Source organism: Polypterus senegalus, chromosome 1 (genome assembly GCF_016835505.1).
Source record: "Polypterus senegalus isolate Bchr_013 chromosome 1, ASM1683550v1, whole genome shotgun sequence".
NCBI classification, from domain to species: domain Eukaryota; kingdom Metazoa; phylum Chordata; class Cladistia; order Polypteriformes; family Polypteridae; genus Polypterus; species Polypterus senegalus.
This window is the reverse complement of record NC_053154.1, coordinates 248,834,029-248,857,664: the sequence shown is the minus strand read 5'-3', so window position 1 is coordinate 248,857,664 and position 23,636 is coordinate 248,834,029. Positions and strand designations below refer to the sequence as shown.

General features: G+C 38.5%; 1 long non-coding RNA gene across 1 annotated transcript in view; it reads left to right on the top strand.

The window, feature by feature from the left end:
- The first annotated feature begins 1,378 nt into the window (after window positions 1-1,378).
- LOC120519023 overlaps window positions 1,379-23,636 on the top strand; it is a 54,483-nt gene continuing 32,225 nt past the window's right edge. Inside the window, exon 1 of the long non-coding RNA XR_005631365.1 lies at window positions 1,379-1,519. This is a non-coding gene — a long non-coding RNA (uncharacterized LOC120519023). The remainder of the gene's footprint in view (window positions 1,520-23,636) is intronic.

Genomic DNA, 23,636 nt, shown 5'->3' with positions numbered 1-23,636 from the left:
TTCCAAGAACCAAGCTTAAAAGAAATGGTGAGGAGGCATTTTGAAATTATGCACCAAAAATGTGGTTAACACTCAAGATGCGCTCCTCAAAAACAAAGTGATAAACAAAACAGCTTTAAATAGGGTAATTTTAACAAATAGTAATTAGGAATACAGAAGTTTAATGTTTTCTGTGGCATCCATGATATTACAGTTCTTCCAAAATTACTTAACTGATTGTTTATTTTCAGCCTCTGTTTTTTCAATAAGTTGCTGAAATGTGCAATGAAGATAATATGCCTTAAAATTTGATATGGCTCCCTGATCCAAGGGCTAGATTAACAAAGTAGTATTGGGTGGTAGATAAATTACTTCAAACGGAATGCAAAATTTTACTTGGATAAATCATTGGGATGACTTTGTGTATTATCAATCAGTAGCAACACTTTCTGCTCCATTTTTTTAAACTCAAAGTAACACTTTACAGATGAACAAAAATTTATGATAAACCAACTTTGGAAAATGTTCATCGTGATCCAAGATTTCCTACTAACTTCCGAAATTACAGGTAAACTAGATTTTAAAATTCCTTTTATTGCTCTTGGAGCTTTGGAGTGATCAAGCACCAGCTTTAATTTGAAGTCTCCTGTAGTGCTTCCACCCAAAAGAAGGGTTAAGAGGTCATTTGCAGCTTTGAATCCTGGTGCTTGCTTTTCTTTGCGTGATATAAAAGTCCGGTGTGGCATTCTCTTCCAAAATAAACCTGTTTTATCAACATTAAACACCAATTCAGGATGATAATTCCCTTGCTAAATTATAGTTTTTAAAATTGTTGGAAATGCCTTAGAAGCTTCTATATCCGCACTTCCCACTTCTCCAGTATTTCGTATGTTGTGGAGGTTGCTACGTTTTTAAATCTTTTAAACCAGCCTCTGCTAGCTGCAAAATTTTCACTCATGGGAGGGGTGAGATATTCTATGTTTTGTTGGCGAGGGTAGAATCTGTGGTTTCACTCCGTTCAAAAATCAGTGCTTTTCACGGATTCATTTGGGTTTTGTTCGAACGTAATAGCATTATAACAAATCATCATAAATTTAAAGCCTTTTTTAGGGTTTGGACAAACTATGTTATACCAAATCAGTGTTAATTTAGTGCAGCATTAAGCAGGATCTTTTTGTACTTTACCAAAAGACATACTTCAGGCTAATACTGTGGAACATTTTAAGAAATTCCTAAAATTCCACTTTTTTAATTTAGCTTTTTTGTTGCTTCAGCTTACTTCTACTCTTAATATCCTAAATATTCATAGAATTATTATTCTCTTTAGCGAATCTGCGATCATTATTGATCTTTATTTTTCTATTTTCTTTTTCAGTTCTTCTGTGGCATTCTATTCTACCACTATCTGATCAAAGTTCTGTGCAGTCGTCTGTGATATCTGAATGAAAGTGGATACTCCCAACTTGTCACAAAACCCACTGCTTGAAATCCTCCAAGATGATGCCTAAAATGAACCAATTAAGAACTACATTTATGTTAGGTAAAATGCCCAGTGGGGACCAGGTAGTCTTTTGGCCTGGAACCCCTACAGAATGTGTTGTTTCTCCTGCTTAAATGAAGTTTTTTATTTTTCTGTCCAATCTGGCCATCTGACCTAAAAATTGGACAGCTGTTTAGAAACTTTGTATACTATATTTTGTATACTATTTTTTCATTATTATTCTTGACTAAATTTAGTTTGCTTTTCTTTGTATGTAAATACTTCCATGATGTGTTGTAAATCCCTTTGAGCTGCATTCATCCATTATCCAACCCGCTACATCCGAACTACAGGGTCATGGGGGTCTGCTGGAGCCAATCCCAGCCAACACAGGGGCGCAAGGCAGGAAACAAACCCCGGGCAGGGCGCCAGCCCACCACAGGGCACACACACCAAGCACGCATAGGGACAATTTAGAATCACCAATGCACCTAACCTTCATGTCTTTGGACTGTGGGAGGAAACCGGAGTACCCGGAGGAAACCCACGCAGACACGGAGAGAGCATGCAAACTCCACGCAGGGAGGACCTGGGAAGTGAACCCGGGTCTCCTAACTGTGAGGCGGTAATGTGCTATAGAAATAAATGTTGTTGTGTACCACTGGATCATCAAGATTCTGGCTTCCAGGAACACATTAGTTGGGAAGGTTTGGGGCAAGATGTGAACTGTAATTGATCCTGAGGTGAAGAATTCTTGTTGAACAATTGAATTAGTTGTCATAGATTTTAGGGAAATAGTATTCATATGGATTGGTTGGGTTAATTTGAGAGCATGCGCTGATAACACATTGCCGAACCCAACACACAACGAACCACCCTCATTGTCACCTCAGTGCAGCAGATGATATAGGTTAGAACTTAATTCCACTGTGACAAAGAATGCTGTGAAGACTTTGTCTATTGTCATTATGGTCATGATAGGTACTTCTTTTTAATTTATTTTTTTCTACTTGAATTCTGGTTGCTGCCTTATATTTATGTGGTGTTTCCATATGGAAACAGAACCTCAAACTGCTTTGCCGTACATTGAAAACTTGAGAGTTTTGTCTTTATCTTTATAAGATGAACTTGACTAGGTATAGTGGACTCTTACTTTGGGTAAGCTCTTCATAATTGCGTGTCTGTTTTTGAACATACTGTATCATGGTGTTGCTTTTGTTTATAATTGTGTCTATTTCATCCAAACCTTTGGTAGATGTTGCATGTTACTTAGCTGTGAAATTCATTTGGCAGTCCACTGTGAAATAAAGGCTCTATAATATAGAATACTGCTATTGTAACAGTGAACATGAATTTAAGTAAATCATTCTTAAATATCCATCCATTTTCTAACCCGCTGAATCCGAACACAGGGTCACGGGGGTCTGCTGGAGCCAATCCCAGCCAACACAGGGCACAAGGCAGAAACCAATCCTGGGCAGGGAGCCAACCCACCACAGGACACACACAAACACACACCAAGCACACTCTAGGGCCAATTTAGAATCGCCAATCCACCTAACCTGCATGTCTTTGGATTGTGGGAGGAAACCCTCGCAGACACGGGGAGAACATGCAAACTCCACGCAGGGAGGACCCGGGAAGCGAACCCGGGTCTCCTAACTGCGAGGCAGCAGCGCTACTAATGCGCCACCGTGCCGCCCTCATTCTTAAATATTCCCACTGTAATATACCTTTCAGAAGTCCACATCAGTCTGTTGTGTTAAACCTCTTCAATCTCAAGATAAAAATGCTGTGATGTTATTTTTCAAGGACGCTGCATATATAGTTATAATGCTGTATAGTTATAATGGAAATATGCACACTACATTTTATTGGATATTCACATAGTGATTGTTTGCAATGAAAATCGCTGTATGCTGTTAATCTTTTGACTTATCATGACAAAAAAATATTTGGCAAGATAAGATATAAAAAAGCTTAGTGCCTTTTATGTTTTTTTTTGATTAATTCAGCAGATGCTGAATTCAGAATGTCATTTTTAAACAAAACTGATGACAAAATAGCTGAGCTGCAAAAAAATAACATTCTTGCTATAATATTCTTTCAATTATTAGCCAAGGTGAACTGAAAGCTAATACTTAAAAATTATTTATCCTTCCATATACCAAGTTTATTATATTTATTGCAAGACTGTCATTGCCACAGTCATGTCAATAATTTTAGCATTCATGAATCGTTACTTTAAAAATTACACTTAACACTTCAGAAGAAACTACTTTATCAAGTGAATTTGAAGAGTGAATTTAATTAAAACTAACTAAAACTTGGTGGTAAATATATGTTTGATTATAGACTGTTTGTTCCATTTAATCATTTAGGTAATGCATTTTGGATGCTGATTTAGATTTTGATTTTAGCTGAAACAATTTCAGCTGTCAATCTGACTTATGAATCAATATTTATTGTGGCTTCCAGCAAAGGAAACATATTTGGGAATTATGCTTACAATATGGAGAAATGTTATATTCTTTCCAATTTCCCAGTGTATGTCAGTATGAAGCACCTCCAGGATTTCCCAGCCCTTCTATTTTCCTTTTCCCACCTTTCGTTTTTTTCTTGCTCTTACTCTTTAAATGTAAAAGACATCTGAGCAAATGGCTGACACCCCCAAAGGTTTTTAGTGTGCAATTTAATAGTCTTATACAGCTGTAGAAAAAAGCGATTTAAATGTAAATTTATGACAATAAAGAACTGCAATATAAAGACTACTGCAAAGATTAGCCCATGGAGAGCTTGTAATTGCTGCAGTGCCTCTGTTTAAATGTTGCAACAATTCTGTAACATTTAAATGATGTTTAAAAATTTTTAAAAATACAATATATTGTTCAAACCTGTAAATTATTTATTGCAATAAGTCCAGTTGTTGATGAAGGATAAACAACAGAGGGAAAAGAATAACACATTAAAATGCTTGCAGGCAACTAAAATTTATTATAATTTTTACTTATTTTTGTAATAACTTTTCATTTTTTCCATAGCAGAGTATGTGAAAAGACATGGCTCTCAATGATACCTAAACTTTATGAAGTAATTATGCATTAGAAAACATTAAGTGCAGTTTCTGCTGAAGACTATATCTGGCATTTCTGCAGGAAGCAGAGACCAATGTCCCACTGCTCAGTCTATTCAAAGCACCCTATAGAAGACTGTGAGGACAGTCACATTTTGTTTTTTAGAACTCCAACAGCAGGCATATATCGTCTGCAGTATACAGATGATTAGTTACTTTGCTGCAGATTATTCATTTAGGAAAGGGTTCACATTGGAATGTAGTTTTTGTGGTATTCCAAAAGGGGGTATGACACCCACTGCTGTATACCATGTTATTGTTATCCCAGTAGCTGTTTACAACAGCAGTGAAGAATGGGGCAAACATTGGTAAAGATTAATTATTTGCCTTCAGACCAGACCATTGTACTTGCATAATGTAAAAAGTCATTTTTGACAACCATGCCATTCTGGAAGTGGCATTAGCTCTCTTTCTGTCTGTGCTCCCTTATGTCCCTGTGTTCCCTCTGCATAAAAGCACATAAAAGAAATATCTTTTTCATCAAATGAGCCATTACTGTTTTGATCCAGTTTTCAAGTAAAGAGTGGTTTATTTCTCTTTCTTCTTGGAAGAACTAATAAAGAGACTTTATAATTTTGCCTGGCCCATTTTAAAAAAGTTTACACAACAATGCATTGCTCTGTTCTCTTTTATTGAAATCACATTGCCAGGCTTGGTTAAGGATGTGCCATTTCCTAAGTATGTGCAAATTCAGTCCTTTGTCACATGCAGGACTAGAGCTATTGAGAGATATCAATCACATTTGGCAATCATTTTAAAAACTATAATCACTTGTGAGAACTATTTTAAAGAAAACTATGTTTGAGAGCTTATGTTAGCATTAATGCAAATACCACAGGATAACTCTGACTCACTTGCTGAGACTTCTCAGTAGTTTTGAAGTATTAAAAACAATTGGATTTATATTTAGGGCCAGGCTTCTTTGATTAATGACTGCTTTAAAAGACAAGTTGAAGAACCTCAGCATCTGCCTCCTTTACACAGATTAAAGTAAGAATTGTTTTGAAAATATGTTAAATATGTTCTTATATGGAATTAGTGTGAACTGTTTACATTTGCTGTAGTTTTTGCATAACATTATTTTCATAACAAGAAAGATTTTTGATCGTTTCTTATTTTATGTTCTTCTGCAAAGCTATTTTATCTTTGCCACGGTCAATGTCATTTTTGCTCTGTTCTTTAATGTTGCACCGATTTAGTCATTACCATGCTGGTATTAATGCCAGAGTTGGACTGACAGTTACTGTCCAATATTATGGATATGCAATCAATGTACTTCATGTTGATTTTGTGGTGTTCTGGTTAATTAGGGTTTAGACTTTACCCTTGGCATTTTAGAATATGATTTTTGGAAAACATTTCTATCTTAGGTTTTTTGTTTCTTTTCTTTCTTTTTTTACTCCAACACTGACGTTTGGTGGTCCCATATACTGATCTTTTCCTTATATTTTACTTTCTGCCTACTCGGGCTGTACACAGCCAGAGGCAACATATGTCATCTGATGTGCATGGTTTTTCATCATTGTCTCCACATATTGGTGTTGGAGGTACTTAAGCAAAAAGTTTGAGAAGTGTTGATATAATAGTTGCTACTCTATATAACAGAAGCTTCTCCTAGGATTGTAGTTGTACAAGAAGAATTTATTCGGTTAATTCCCAACATCCTACAAAACAACATGCGGCATCATTAATCAAAATCAGAAACTGATCATTTACAGAATCTCAGACTTCTTAATTAATCAAAACTCTTTGACTGCTGGCTATTAATCAAAGAAGCACTGTAGTAGCTTTGTAATGATTTGATCTTAAAAGTGTTAGAGATTATCTTGCCTCTGATCACAAAAAGCATAAATGTCTTAGTGTTGGGCTCTGAATGGGTAAATATATATGAGAGGAATTCTAAAAATCCATTAGCTTTAATAGAAATAAAACAGATAACCACCAAAATTTTAGGGAAGAGCCAGAAATCACAAATGGCCAGGGGCCTCATGCACAACTCCGTGCGTCAAATTCACACTAAAACATGGCATACGGACAAAAGCGGAAATGTGCATACACACAAAAAAATCCAGGTGCATAAATCAGTGCATATGCCAACTTCCACGTTCTTCCGCTACATAAATCCCAGTCAGCATGAAAAGTAACACACGTTACGCACCTGCCGCCACTCCCCAACTCCTCCCAGAATTACACCTTTTTGAATATGCAAATCAATATAAATAACCCTTAAGCTCAGCGTTCTGTGAAAAGGCAATGGCAACAGCACGGGGGAAAATGAATTTCAGAGACTACCAAATGGACACAAGGAAAAACGTACTATTTGTTGGTTTAAACAGTGGTATAAACAACAAAAGGAAGTTGATTGAGTGAAATAGAGTGTCGGAGAAACTCGAAAATTCAAGTTCACAAAGTTCCACAGTGCCCAAAATAAAAAAGAAGTTGCCAGATATCAAAGTTGCTGTGAAAAGGTGAGTCATAGCCCACCGTCTGAGAGTCATATGGAAGGTTATTAGGGTACAGAGAAAAGTAAAAAAAATAGGCACACAGGAGGAAAAAAGCACTGAACTTTAATCTCGAAATTTCCACTTTAGTCACGTAGTTTATTTTGTCATTAAAGTAGAACATCATAAACTTCATCTTAAAATCTTTAATTTACAGTTTCTCAAATTCCATCGTAACTAAAGTAGCACGTTGAATGCTTTGTATTGTGTGTGTTCTTATATGTGCTCTATGTTTATGAATCACTATGTGATTCTTAAATGGGCTTTCTCTTCCTCCAACAGGACACAGAATCCATTATATTCATGATATTACAGCTCTCTGAATAATTTAAGTACTGAGATATACACTTGATATCATTTTCATGATGATAAGAATTAAAGCATGTTATTAAACATTGGAACAGGGTGGTGCAGTGATAGTGACAATCTGGCGGCCCGTCCAGTGATTGTTACTGCCTCCTAAAAGATGCTTGCTGCACAGTGCGCGGCCTTTGATGAATTAATTTATTGCAGCAGTACTGTCTCTTTCAAACGTACTAGCACCCAATTCCTGTCCTTCCTTTTCTTTCTCCAAGTACCCAATCGCCACACAATCAGTTCTGTAACAGATGTCAAGCCATCTGTAAACTCAGAATGCCGATTCTTCATAACTTTTAAGGAACACTGAAATTTCTTCATAGTACATGGTTAATTATTCTATCCATCTATCCATCCAGGGTCGTTCCAGTCCCAGCAAGAATACAGCGAGAGTCAAGAACAATCCCTGAATGGGGCGCCAGCTTGTCACTAGCCCTACGATACTGTGTCTTCGCATGTTTAATTATTAACAATATAGATTATTTAAATGATGTTAACATTTTATCTGTATAATGTAATAAACATATTTTGCTGCATTTCATCTTAAAAATGATATCAAACATCGTATGTAAATATGTGCTTTATAAAATGGCTCAGGTTGTGCAATATTATAACTGTATCACAATTTTACAGTGAGGTAATTCTACTTATAAGTACAAACAGTTCTACATGGAGCACTTGATGGACTGATTGAGTGCGTTTATAGTTCTGGGGGTGAAACTGTTTTTAAACCGCGATGTCCCTACAGGAAAGGTTCTGAAGTGTTTGCCTTATGAGAGCAGTTCAATAGACTGTGCGCATGGTTGAGGCAGCGTGTGCTTGATTCTGTATACCAATAATTCTCTTTCCGATCAGCTGCTTTAGAGCTGTGATTCCACACTCAGATACAGTGGGATAAATGCTTGAGAGTAACAATGCTAAAGCAGCTGTGGTATTTGGAATAGTTTGGCCATTCAGTGAACCATTATATTGTTACAGGTTAATTACAATCAGATGCCTTAAACTTATAATAAACATGGGGTTAATTTCAGTGTATTTGATAAAGCCATGTCAGGTATGTGGATCTAAAAAAGAAAGGAAAATCACACAGGAACAAAAGAATTACTTTGATGCTGGGTGCCGCAAAACTGAGAGGAGAACTTGCATACGGCAGGGACTGAGCTAATATGAAAATGTGCATGGCTTTATGTCAAGTTTAGTTTTTATACATGGCTATGAGAGCGTAGAAATGGGCATACGCAACATTTTTGTGTGTACACACCGTTTATACATGAGGCCCCAGGCTACGCAAGTAATGTGTGATATCCAAATGGTTGATCCCAGATGCACCAATAAAGAGGATGGTCATGGTAGTTCAATGTAAAGGTATGTATCTATAGTGAAGGACGCAGTTGATCAACTTGCACTTGGGGCAGCCTCTCTTAAGATATTGCAAAACTTCAGCCAAACATTTCTTTGTGTATATGTTTAAAACTGAGCAAAACACCTCTGGGCAGTTCTCTGAGCATGTGCTTGGTGTCAATGGTGGGTTCCCGCCTTCTTGAAGCTTTCTGCCACCAATACACTACAATGAAAATGTGGTAGAGCATCAGCACCTATTTGTTTTCATCAGAGAAAGTCACTTGCAGGCATGTACCACATTCAGTTCTACCTTCATTTCTTGTCTCAGTGATGACCTACAAACCTAAAAATATCAGGATGTTTTTGTGAATAGTTAAATGAGACTTCCTGTAACAATTCATCAAGTCTGTGTGAATGAACTTTTGGAACTCCCCTTTGTAATGTTAAAAGAAATGTGAATAGGTCCTTGATACTAAAAGAGCTGTTAAATGTTATTCATACACATAGTGTAAGAACTATAACTATAACTAAAATATTTGGTTTTTGAGGATTTTAATATTTTTTGCAAATAGCTGTTTATTTTTTATTAGCTACTAGCTGTCCCCTGTGGCTACACCCATGTAGTACTGAAACAGGACAGACTTTAAAAATCAATAAACAAACAGGTATCGCTGGCTAAGCAGAGGCAAGGTCCGCTCTAAAATGCAGATGTACACCAACTCGAAGGGAGGCTGGTGTGTGAGTGAGGAGGGCCCTGCCTGGCTCTCCACTCTAGACGTCATGTTTCCCCTTCCCCTCGGCCCATAGCCTCTGTCCCGGATTAGCGTGAATATATTGCTCCTGCAAATGATGAGAGAAGTCACAAAATCAACCAGAATGTTCAAACAAGTTATAGAAAAAAACCCGATCTAATTTCATTAAGTAGTTCTCTCATGAAAAGCAGACAGACATACAATACAGACAGACAGACATTGAATTTTATATATATACTAGCAAAATACCCGCACTTCGCAGCGATGTCATGTGTTAAAGAATTTATGAAAAAGAAAAGGAAACATTTTAAAAATAATGTAACATGATTGTCAAAGTAATTGTTTTGTGTATTTGGCGGCAGCGTCACGAAGTTGTTTTCGGTAGCTGCATCAGAAAATGTACAACGACCTCTGACACGCCTCCTTTTTACTGTTTTCTCACAGCTTGGATTGCTGCTGTCATATATATATATATATACACACGCACACACACACACACACATACATACATACATACATACATACATACATATATATATATATATATATATATATATACACATACATATCTTCATATCTACATATCTATATACATATCTACATATACACATATATATATATACATACCTATCTACATCATATATACACACACATACATACACACACACAAATTATATATATGTATGTATGTGTGTGTGTGTGTGTGTATATATATATATACACATACATACATATATATACACATACCTATACTTGTGTGTATGTTTGTATGTGTCTATATGTGTGTGTATAGCTTTGGTCACTGAATGCAAGGGAAAAATAATAAAATATAGTCTATAAGTTATTAAACACTAAAACATTAACGTTTCAAGAAGTACAGGTACATTGAGCACTACTGGAGTGGTTATGGTAAACTACATTTTAAAGACTGTGTAACACAACAGGTAAGTAACTAACAGCAGCTAAAATGTATATGGATCAACTCTCGGTAGTAGATCCCTTTTGAAAGGCGCTACACGACGGCTGTGGTATAGAAATTACATTTTCTATGTGAACGTTCAAATTTGTGCCTCTGGTAATGTACCTTACCGGCAATTAAAGAAAATTAGTTTTGTGTCCTCTGCAGTGTTAAGAGAGAAAGGCGTTGGTTTGGCATAAGAGGAAAAAAGGTGTAAAGAAAGGGAAGTTGCCTTTTTCTTTTATATAGTATAGAGAGATGTGTTCGCTGACGTTATAATCGCCTTTTGGGGACAGTCGCGGTGGGTCTTGTGTAGACTGGTGAGACGTCCCTGCCATTAATCGGCTGTGATGGCACTGTCAGTCCTCCACTCCTGTGTGTGTCTTCATAATCCAAGCTGAGGACCTCATAATCGTATACGTGCAAAAGAAAGTGTGAATCGCCTTAATATTATTTTGCCGTGGTGTAGAAAAGGGTCCCGTGTTTGCACTTGTCTGGGCTATAGCGCAGGGGGAGGATGAAAAAAATTAAAAGTGCTCACTTTGACTTAAAGGAGAAGCGCAGTCAGCGTCTCAAAGGCCGGCACAGCTATGCACGCGCGCTGGCTGCTCGACTTTTGCTGGGCAGGAGACCCCTTTTGTACACACGTTCATGATATCAAAAGTCTCAGTGCTCTTTGGAGGTAATTCATATATTATATATATAGCAAAATACCCGCGCCTTGAAGCGGAGAAGTAGTGTGTTAAAGAAGTAATGAAAAAGAAAAGGAAACATTTTAATAATAACGTAACATGATTGACATTGTCATGAGTGTTGCTGTCATATATATGCCTGCCTAAATAAGTCACCCTCGCTTTGCTCTTACTTTTTACCGTTCATTTAATCATGGCTAGTGGCGGAAAAATTATAAAATGGAAGGAGGATGGCTTTACCAAAACAATTATTGATGGCGAATCGATTATTCATAAAGCTTGAATTGGTGATCTGTTTTTCTGTGTTAACCTCATATTTTTCATACTTCTTCTCAAACTAAGGTGGTGCGAGGGTAAAATGAATCGGGATGCTGATCAATGTAATCGGTGTACCAGGAAATCATGCATTGACAAAAGCTCCCTTTGCTTGTAATGCAAAGTGTGATTAAATGCATTATTTTTTAACGCGTTATGGAGCACATGCATCGAAGCTTCTCAGCTGTGCTTGTGCTAAGAAAAGGAAAGATTTTAAAAATAACGTAACACGATTGTCAATGTGACCTTTTGTAAGTAGTGCCTGGAGGATTCAGTGTGTAGAAACTCTAGAGACAGTGTGTGTATTAACTTGTGGATTTTTCTGTGAGTATTTGGTGGCAGTCTGACGAAGTTGCTTTGGAAGACGGTGTTAGCCGCGGAGCTCAGCTCAGAGCAAAATTAGATGAATGGGAGGGGAGATGATGACGTGACTCCCCACCGCCTTTAACTGTCAATCCCCACAAACACAGTCTCGGAATTTGCATAAGCACACCCTTCACCTACAATTTTAACTTAGTTACAAAGTGATCAAAACTCTCGTTTATATCCTGCGTCCTCTCATTAAACTTGTATCCCGCATTACCTGTGGGCATGTGAATCGCCAGCGGTAGCCTGTCTATGAACTTAATTTAAAGTTTAGGTTTCCACCTTGCTTTCTTTCCGAGGTAGCAGCACTCATGAATATGGTATTATATGTCACTCGCTCGCTTCTTATTGTTTCGCTGCCTTCTCAATTATATAATGCATGTTTTCTTAAGCGCTTTTTGGAGGTCTTCCTGGTTTTCTACGCACTGCGTTGACAGTCAGTTCACGTGATTACGTGGGAGGCGTGATGATGTCACACGAAACTCCGCCCCCACGTCATTGCAGCTCAACTCCATTACAGTTAATGGAGAAAAATACCTTCCAGTTATGACCATTAGGCATAGAATTTCGAAATGAAACCTGCTTAACTTTTGTAAGTAAGCTGTAAGGAATGAGCCTGCCAAATTTCAGCCTTCTACCTACACGGGAAGTTGGAGAATTAGTGATGAGTGAGTGAGTGAGTGAGTGAGTGAGTGAGGGCTTTGCCTTTTATTAGTATAGATATATATATATAGCTAGATATTTATTTACAATGTTGAAGAAATTAATGCAAATTATATGAACAAAGTTTGTGTGGTTACTTGGTAGACTGGCATTTTCAAAGTACTGAACAAACCACTCTTCAGCATATGCATTGATTTTTTATGTTTTACCATAATTCTAAACATACTCAACTATATGTGTATTAATAATTACATTTTGAATCTAATAAATACTTACAGGCCTTTCATAAAAAGAGATATAATTGTGACGATCATCAGAACGACCTAACACAATTGTTAACAAGACATTTGCTTAGCAGCTTTTTAATAACTGAATCAGTACATCTTGTGCTTATCTGTAATGCCCTCACATATCATCATTATGTGATTTGTTAATTATTGTTTTATGATTGTAATTCAATTTCTTATTCATTTCATTCCAGTATTGCTATTTTGTTATACTTTTATATTTTGTTATACAGGTGGAGTGGTGGCTCTGAGGCTAGGGATCTGCATTGGCAATCGGAAGGTTGCCGGTTTAAATCCTATAAATGCCAAAAGGGACTCTGTTCTGTTGGGCCCTTGAGCAAGGCCCTTAACCTGCAATTGCTGAGCACTTTGAGTAGTGATAAAAGCGCTATATAAATGCAAAGAATTATTATTATTATTTTTTGTGTTTAAACAGGAAATATGTTTATTAAATTCCTACATCTTTACGTACCATGAATGCACTGCAAAAACAATCAAGTTGAAATTATCTTGACAGTTTTACAGTCAGGACTCCCAGAAACCAATAACACTTAATTACTCAGAGCACTTCAACAAAGAATTGCTAAAGAATGTAAGACACTTTATGCCTAATATTGTATATAACAAACTTTTCAAGTATGTACTGTACAAGTGAGAGAGCATGAGCAGGCTACTGTAAACTATCTTTAAACCCTTAATGCAGTATAGTCTCCCGCTGCATTTTTTCCGGCTATTGCTTCACATATAAACCTTTCAAAAGGATGGATATTTTTTCTTTTCAGCACAATAGATTCCATTAGTTTTCATTTCAACAGTGATGCATCTTGTCAGCACTCTGTTAAAACCTAGAAGTCGCAAATGATATATTACTCTAAGCAAGTGACAAGACATTGCTTGGACTAGCTGGACAAGAAGCCAATATATTTTAAAGGAGATGGGGTGGGGGGCACAGAACATAGTAATCTAAAAGCATTTTCTGTTGCCACCATTAGCCAAAAGGTCAATACGGCGCAAGGGTGGGTTAACAAACACTCAAAGTTCTCTTCTGAAGTATTTCTGTTATATGCTCTGAACCTTCCCACAATGTACAATAAGCAAGTAATTACAGAGTTTCTATTAAAGCCAAAAGCATACATTTATGAAATAGAAAAAAAAAAACTTTTGATCAGACTAAGCTATTCATAATCGTGTAAAATATGTAAATATCTATCTATCTATCTATCTATCTATCTATCTATCTATCTATCTATCTATCTATCTATCTATCTATCTATCTAATTTAGTCAGTATTTCAGTGTCCTTTATTTCAACTACATTACATGGAAACTGTTTCTTTGTAACTATTGCTCTTTGTGGGAAAAATATTTTCAAACACCTGTTAAGTTTTGTCATTAATAGCTGCCAACATCTCTAAAAAAACACTTTTCTTTAGGAAAAGACTTGTCTTCATCATTATTTATTTTGTTCATAACTTCACTTTTGTATATCAAGGCTGGTTTAAACATTTGTTTGCATAGACTAAAATAATTCAATTTTCTCTCTTTCTTGTTAGGTCATTTGTTTATTAATTGTTCTCTGTGCCTTGTTCCAAACAATCATAAAAAACATTGTATTAAAATATAAAATGCTCATAATTTTATGAAACAAAAATTTTAAAAACGTTTTACACGTTTTAATTATATACTAGCAATCTATTGATGATCACCCTAATTTGTTAAATACTCATTCCATTATTTTATAAAACAATTCTCAATACATTTAAAGTGGCTTAGAGTGTCTATGTTTTAATAAACTATGACTTCCTTTTAAGTTCAATTCAGTTTTGTTATTTACAGAATATATGGTGCAGAATGGTATTTCCAAATTTCATTATTAGAGAGACAGGCGCTAAATACTTTTATTTAGATATTTCCTATTACTCCCGTAGCTTCTGAAACAATGTAAACATGATTTAATTGTAAGCATTTTGCAGTAAGAAAATATGAAATAATGATGACTAGAAATAATGTTTATACACCCTAATAAATCATAATAACAAAAATCCTAATGCAGAAACATTAGTAGTGTTAATAAAACATGCTATACTTTTGATAACTACAGTAAAAGAATAATAAAATGCTATCATGACACAATATAGCAACTGAAAACACATACAATTTAAACTCTAATTACTCTAATTGTCATTATGTAGTTTCACTTCAACCACTACTCTCTGCTGTTTATTTATTTTATTCTTCTATTAATATCTTATTGCATCTGCTGGTACTTATGGTATGCTACTAGTTTTGGTTGTTTTTTTCCATTTGTAGTCAGAGCAGAAAAGAGACGGAACTGCCACCAATACAAAAAGCCACATTATGGAAGATAGAAATGTATTTATGCTAGAGTGGACAGATGTCAAACTGGTTTTCAACCTTCTGCTCTGAAGTGATGCAATTATGGGACCTAAATTCAGAGAATGTGCCTTTTATTTCCTTTTCTTCCTTGAAATTGCAGAACTGGATTTAGGAGATACCATATAGAGGAAATATCAAAAATATTTTTATATTCTACTTACCCCTTGTGCTGTGTAGTGATAACTGAGAAAAAAATATTCTATTTTTTTGGAGAATGGAGATAAAAAAAATATAGTATAACAAATGCCAATAGCAAACAATGCTCTACTATGGCAAACAATGTGAAAAATGTCCTTAAGAAAAAATTCTCATGTTACTTGTGTCTCATAATTTTTGAATTTGCAAACTTTTGAATTGATGACAGGACACTTAACTAACAAATAAGAGTTAGAAAGCTAAATCCCACATTAATTGCATTTCCTTTTGATGAGTTTCCAAATGCATATATTTAATAGTATTGTAGCAAAAAAAAGTATGTGTTTTGTATGTTGTGAGCATACTACAAGTGGATAACTGACATATAGATTATGCAACACAAGTAAAGTGAGTCCCCCACACATTGATTGTTTTTCAAATTGTCATTGTACAACATTGTTCACCATTAGCTTATACTATATCAAACTTTTTAATCTTCATTTTTGTTTTGTCTTAGTAGAGTGGCATATTACTCTACTTTCCTCTTTTGTATTATTAATGTGTAGCCCTTCAGGAATTGCCCCTGTCTCGCGCTGTATGCTTGCTGGGATTGGTGCGAACCTGGATGGATAAATGGATGGAGTAATTAAACATGTACTATGAAGGTATTTCAATGTTTCATAAAAGTTTTGAAGAATCGGTGGTCTAAGCTTACATCTATTACTATCTATTCTATTACAGAGCTGATCATGTGGCGATTGGTTACTTGGAGAAAGAAAAGGAAGGACAGAAATTCTATGTTAGTACGTTTGAAAGAGACACTACTGCTGCAGTAAGTTATGTCATCAAAGGTCGTGCACAGCGCAGCAAGCATCTTGTATATTATTATTAACACTAGAATTACCAAAGCTTATGAGAAAACTCAAAAAACTGTGAAAAAATTCCAGCCCACCTTAAATCCACTTGCACGTCTCCATTCAGCGTCTTTTGTCTTGTAAATGTGACGATAATCCCAAGCAGCAAGCTGCCTGCTATACCATCCCCCCCACCGCTGGAGAAACTGCAAAAACCTCTCCCAAATGAAGCCTTGTTTATCAGTGAGTCAGGTACCTAGGCTAAAAAATATATCGTTATTCGGAACACATGCATTTCACGTGTGTTCCGTGTCCACAAAGATCTGTGTAAGTGTAGGATGACAGAAATGTTGAACACATACGTAAAAGACAAACTTTTTCCATGTTTTAGTATTAACTACAAAATGTAGTGTCACAGACGGCTGGGGTTCTTACCCGGCCGGGACGCCTAGAAGGTCCGGAAGGTGGCAGTAAAAGCTTCCGGGTCAGGAGGACACAACCATCCTGGAGCAGGAGAGGAACACGGGAGAGGAGGAGAGACTTTCCAACTCGTTGGGACCCGTGGCCACCGCCAGGGGGCATCTTAAGCCTCCTAGAACCTGAGGGAACATTACTTCCGCCACACTTGTAAAGATGGCGGAGGAACCTGCCAGGGACGCCTGGAGTGCTTCCGGGGCAAAGGGCAGCACTTCCGCCACACCAGGAAGTGCTGCCGGAAGATCGTCATCAGCCACCTGGAGCACATCCGGGCAGGAATAAAAGGCGCCGCCTCCCAGCAATCGGAGAGCTAGAGTCGGGAGAGGGAGCAGGACGAAGCTCCCAGGAGGAGATTGGCGGCCAAGGACTGAGAGAAAGAAAGTTCATTTTGGGTGATTATTGCTTTGTGCATTGTGTGGTGTTTGGGACTGTGTTTATTAATGGAAAATAAACGTGTGATTTTTATAAAGATGTGGTCTCCAACTGGTGGTGTCCAGGCAAGTCTCACAATGGCGCCCGAACAGGGACCTTCTGCCTGTTCCAAGTCAGGGGACCCCAAAAATAAATTTTTTGTGAGCTGCCCGGTACCCCAGTCAACCACACACACGTCCTGCAGGGAGACGGTCCGCACACGCACTGCGGACGTCCCGCGAATCGCCCAGTGGTCGTCGGAGATTCTCCAGAGGGCTGTCTTCCACCCGAGGGGACTGAGGAATGCCAGCCAAGGCAAAGGAGAAGGGGATTCCCCAGCATTTGTCGTTACCGGAGGAACTGCAGTAGCAACACCCACTGACGGGTCCAGAGGAGATTGCCTGGAATCGCGTCACTGGTTGGGGTGTGCATATCTGGTCCGCGAAGCCGGGACGGCATCGTTAGAGGAAGGGGAGGATCCGCCACGTCTCCAGCAGCCGAGGCAGAGGGACGGTAGTGAGAGTTGCAGTTCCTTTGGGAGAGGCAAGATGGCTGAAGACCGGAAGTTCCGCCCCGTGACAGGCGAGGGATTGGACGGTGTGTGCCGTGTTCCCGTCAGTGATTGGTTAAAGATGGGACCGGCGAACATCCATCCTGAGCAAGGGAGGTCGGTGGAACCCGGAAGAAAGCTCCAGTGTGTACAGCCGGTGAGTAGGACCGATTTAAAGGTAAGTCCTCCACTGGCTGATACTGTATTTTTACCTGCAGCTCCAAACGAATCGGAGAGGATGCTTCGGTTAAGGCAGATGGTGCAGCAGGTGGAACACGACCTCCGTGTCTGTATAGACAAGCTGGAGGGGAAGGTGGTCGCGTCACATCAGACCTTACGTCATGAGGAAGAGAGGCGCGACACTGGAATCTTTGGCCGGAGGATCGTGGCGGTAGAGGCAAGTAAAATCGCTACCGTAAAGGAAAAGGGAGGCGCGAGCGAACCCGTCCCAGGATCGCGTGGTTCCGGGGACTTAGTAGCTGCATCTCCAACAGTGGAAACGAAGCAAGGTGCTGATCGCTTGGAAGGGGTGGAGCCAAGATGCCGGCTGACAAGTGCCGTGGGTCTTAGTGCTCAACCGCCAGAGCCAGCATCAGTCTCGCTTCTTTCTACAAGGCGCAGGCGGCAAGGGTCTTTTCCTTTTCAGTAGGAAGACCCAGGCTGTCAGAATGCCCCAGAGAAGCAGGAAGAATCGAAAGGGGAAAGCCGTTTCTTCCTACAAAGGGAGACATGAGCCCGTGAGCTCACAGAGCGTGATACGTCATCCTCTGCGCGTGCAGAAGGAAGCTCCAAAGTCGGCAAGGGCGAATCCAGTATGTACCCCGATGAAGGGGAGTGGATTACACTGGAGCGGGTGCCGAGGTTTCGGCGACCAGGGTGCTGGTAAAAGGGGGGAGTGTTGGCCCTCTGTCAGAGATAAAAACGCCAGACAGTGGCATAAGGGCAACGACTCCGCCCCTGTATTTATTCTTATTTTTATAGGACCAGGACCTGGGAGACGACAACTTATGCCCGCCGCTACAGTGTACACTCGGGAATGGCCGCTCTGAAGGACTGTTCTTCGCTGGCGGTGGGGCAGTGTCACAGACGGCTGGGGTTCTTACCCGGCCGGGACGCCTAGAAGGTCCGGAAGGTGGCAGTAAAAGCTTCCGGGTCAGGAGGACACAACCATCCTGGAGCAGGAGAGGAACACGGGAGAGGAGGAGAGACTTTCCAACTCGTTGGGACCCGTGGCCACCGCCAGGGGGCATCTTAAGCCTCCTAGAACCTGAGGGAACATTACTTCCGCCACACTTGTCAAGATGGCGGAGGAACCTGCCAGGGACGCCTGGAGTGCTTCCGGGGCAAAGGGCAGCACTTCCGCCACACCAGGAAGTGCTGCCGGAAGATTGTCATCAGCCACCTGGAGCACATCCGGGCAGGAATAAAAGGCGCCGCCTCCCAGCAATCGGAGAGCTAGAGTCGGGAGAGGGAGCAGGACAAAGCTCCCAGGAGGAGATTGGCGGCCAAGGACTGAGAGAAAGAAAGTTCATTTTGGGTGATTATTGCTTTGTGCATTGTGTGGTGTTTGGGACTGTGTTTATTAATGGAAAATAAACGTGTGATTTTTATAAAGATGTGGTCTCCAACTGGTGGTGTCCGGGCAAGTCTCACAGTAGACATGAAGTGTATAATGTGCGAAGGCTGAAGTCCAATATCAAATAAGCACTTTCACAAATGATACAAGTATAACAGAACAAATGCGCTTTTTTCAAAGACTGTAACCAAAGAAAAAGAAATCAGGTTAGTGTTGCTTGTTGTCCTGACTTCTCGGGTAGTATACTGGTTAGAGCTGCTGACTCCAATTCAGAAGGTTCTGGGTTTGAGTCTTAACGTCTCCCAAAGTAAACGTTTTGAGTAGTGAGCTGTTCTTTTTGTTACTATTATACAATAAAAGCATACATTTGATTTGAGTCTGTAACAGACGGTGTAAATGTATGGTACTTGTAAAGGTTAGCGTTTTTTTTTTTTCAGTTTTATTCTCTCAGTCGCATTCACGCTTGCCCCGATCTGACACTGCTATTTTCAAATAAAGACAGACTATAACAGAGGTGAACTCACATCGGAGAAAGAGAACAGAAGCCCTCCCCGCAAGAAACTTCCACTCACGTATAAGAACAACGCAGCTGCACCAGGCATAAAGGCGAAAGATGGCACCGTTTGGATACAGGACAAAGTCCGCCGTCATTCTGCCAATCACCTGTCCTTCAAAGAAACAGTACGGCTAACAAAGCTTACCAACGTATCGTGCAAACTCATGTTTGTGATTATGTTTTGTGATGGTCTTTACGTAATGGCATTGATATGTTACTTATATAAAAGCCAGATTACTTACTGTTACTTATCTTGATTTATTTACTTTATTGATTTATTTACTTATCTTTCTACAGTATAAAGTCACAAGTATACTCCAGAGCTTCCTCTGTTTGATCGTCAAGGGCATGCTCACAAATTACACATGTAATGCCAAGAAAAATACCTGCTGACACTTTAGTATGCAAGCAATGGTACGAGAATGCAGTTAGACTTTTTTTGGGCACATACACCACACTAGTGTTTAGATCTGGACAGTGCAGCGTTGGCATGCTCTGTAAGCGGTGCTGTTTCTTTGAAGGACAGGTGATTGGCAGGATGACGCTGGACTTTCACCTTTACGCCTGGTGCAGCTGTGTTGTTTTTATATGTGAGTGGACATTTATCCACTATGAGATATTGAAGGTTAAAATAACAGAAAACAATAACACAGTCCGTCTTGAGAGGCGCTGCTATTTCTCTAAGATTATAAATAACAATGCTAGTAATCCCAGAGTCTTATTTTCTACGATTGATTGTCTACTAAACCTAGGTAAAACAAAGGAATGCCTCCAAAATACTTCCAGTGAAACCTGTGAGGCTATTGCTGTATTTTTAATCAAAAAATTAATGATATTAGAAATAACATAGTAAATCTCCCCAACACTGCGGATCCTCCTAAGCCCCAGTACACTGTTATAAACAAATTAAATTCTTACACCAGGATCGATTTGCCTGATTTACGTAGAATAATCTCTCAACTGAAACCCTCCACCTGTGTCCTTGACCCAATACGAACAAGTATCAGGTGTGCTAATTGATAATATTCTTGACATAGTAAATTCGTCATTAGATACGAGGGTCTTCCCAGACTGTCTTAAGACTGCTGTAGTTAAACCCCTACTCAAGAAAAATATTCATGACCCCTCTGCTTTTGAAAATTTTAGACCCATTTCTAACTTGCCCTTCTTAAGTAAAATTCTAGAGAAGGCAGTCATTATGCAGTTAAATGACCACCTCAATAAACATGCTATTCTTGATAAATTTCAGTCAGGTTTTAGAAAAAATCACAGGACAGAAACTGCACTTGTTAAAGTAGTAAATGACTTGTGGGTAAATGCAGCATTTGACACCATTGATCACAATATTCTTAGAAATCGCCTTAGTCAATGAGTGGGCCTCTCTGGCTGGGTCCTAAATTGGTTTGAATCCTACCTGGCAGGGAGAAAATTCTTTGTTAGTTGTGGTAATTATAAGTCAAAGACGCATGATATTCTATATGGTGCTCCACAAGGCTCTATCCTGGGTCCACTGCTCTTCTAAATCTATATGCTTCCGTTAGGTCAGATTATCTCAGGGCACAACGTGAGCTACCACAGCTATGCTGATGACACACAGCTGTACTTATCAATAGCACATGATGACACCAGCTCTCTTGATTCACTAACACAATGTCTTACTTGTACTGTATTTCTGAATGGATGAATAGTAATTTTCTCAAGCTAAATAAAGAGAAAACTGAAAATTTTGTGATTGGCAATAATGGATTCAATGAGGTTATCAGAAATAAACTTGATGCATTAGGAGTAAAAGTCAAGATGGAAGTAAAAAACTTAGGGGTAACTGTTGACTGTAACCTGAATTTTAAATCGCATATTCATCAGACCACTAGGACAGCATTTTTTCACTTAAGAAACATAGCAAAAGTTAGACCTCTTATATCATTGAAAGATGCTGAGAAATTAATTCACGCTTTTGTTTTCAGTCGACTAGATTACTGTAACGCACTCCTCCTCAGGACTACCCAAAAAAGACATAAATCGTTTGCAACAAGTGCAGAATGCAGCTGCTAGAATCCTAACTAGGAAAAGAAAATCCGAGCACATTTCTCCAGTTTTGATGTCACTACAATGGTTACCTGTGTCATTCAGGATTGACTTTAAAATTCTGCTTATGGTTTATAAAGCCTTAAATAATCTTGCTCAATCTTATATATTAGAATGTCTGATACCCTATATTCCAAATCGTAACCTTAGATCCTCAAATGAGTGTCTCCTTAGAATTCCAAAAGCAAAACTTAAAAGAAGTGGTGAGGCAGCCTTCTGCTGTTATGCACCTAAAATCTGGAATAGCCTGCCAATAGAAATTCGCCAGGCTAATACAGTGGAGCACTTTAAAAAACTGCTGAAAACACATTACTTTAACATGGCCTGCTCATAACTTCACTTTAATTTAATCCTGATACTCTGTATGTTCAATTCATTATAATAACTAGTCATGGTGGCTCTAACATCCGTACTAACCCCTACTCTCTGTTCTGTTTCTTTTTCCGGGTTCTTTGTGGTTGCGGCCTGCTCCACCACCACCTACTCAAAGCATCATGATGCTCCAATATTGATGGACTAACAGCCAGAAGTCTACATGACCATCATCATCAAGTCCTTCCATGAGAACCCTAAATACAAAGAGGACTGTTTCATTTATGTGAGGTAGAATGCGGAGCACTCAAGAATAAAACTGAATAAAAACAAATTGACATCCACTGTCATTCTCAGTCATGCACACCAATCACATCCACGTCCACAGTTTTCCTAGTCCCTGTCTCGTTCGCGCACAAGATCTGACACGGTTTTCAAACAAAGAGGGGGTTATAACAAAATAAGTTTGTATGTTATACCATGTCTTTATCTGAAAACGGCGTCAGATCCGGGGGGTGTGTGGGAACTTGAACGTGACTGAGAAAATAAAACTTAAAAAAAAAACAAAACTTTAACTAACTGTATGCTTTTATTGTATGATATTAACAATAAAAGCAGCTCACTACTGAAAATGGCAAATTTGGGAAGCAGCTGATATTGATTGGAAGGCAGCGGTTCTTAGCATTGCACCACGCAAGCTGTCATATCAACTGCCTACCGTAACCTGCTTTCTTTTTTCTTCAGTTAAATTCTTGAATAAAAGTGCACTTGTTTTGTTATACTTGTACATTTTGTGAAAGTGTTTATTTCATATTTGTATTTCAGGCTTCACACATTATACATTTCATGTCTACATTTTTTCAATTATTACTAAAACATGAAAAACGTTTCTGTATTAACTACGTTTTACATAGATTGTTGTTGACATGGAACACACATGAAATGTATGTATTCCAAATGATGATGTACTATTTTACCCTATAAAGCTCCAACACTTCACTTGAAGATAAACAATGAGCACTGAGAAACTTCTTTGCAAAATTAACTGCATCGGGATACCAGGCTGCTTGCTGTTAATCGACACATTTACAGGACAAAAGACACTGACGGAGAGGTGAGAATGGATTTAAGGTGGGCCGGATTTACGAGCTTTCCCGTAGGCTCTGGTAATTCTAGTGTTAATACAGTGTAACTTTTTAAGCTGTTTAATCATTTCTGTTTTAAAATACCTCTACCCTCATTTATTTTGTTTCTACTAATACTGTAAATTATTATACATTTTTTTGAAAGGGTAAAGGATTTTATGAGTATTTTTTATTCGATGGAATGCAAAAATCATGCATTACATACTGTATTTAAAATGAAAACATAAGCAATAACTATTCCATTATTTTGTTAGTCTTTCTTGAGGTACTTTTTATTATTTCGCTCTTATTTCAGTGAAAGAAATTACAGCATTC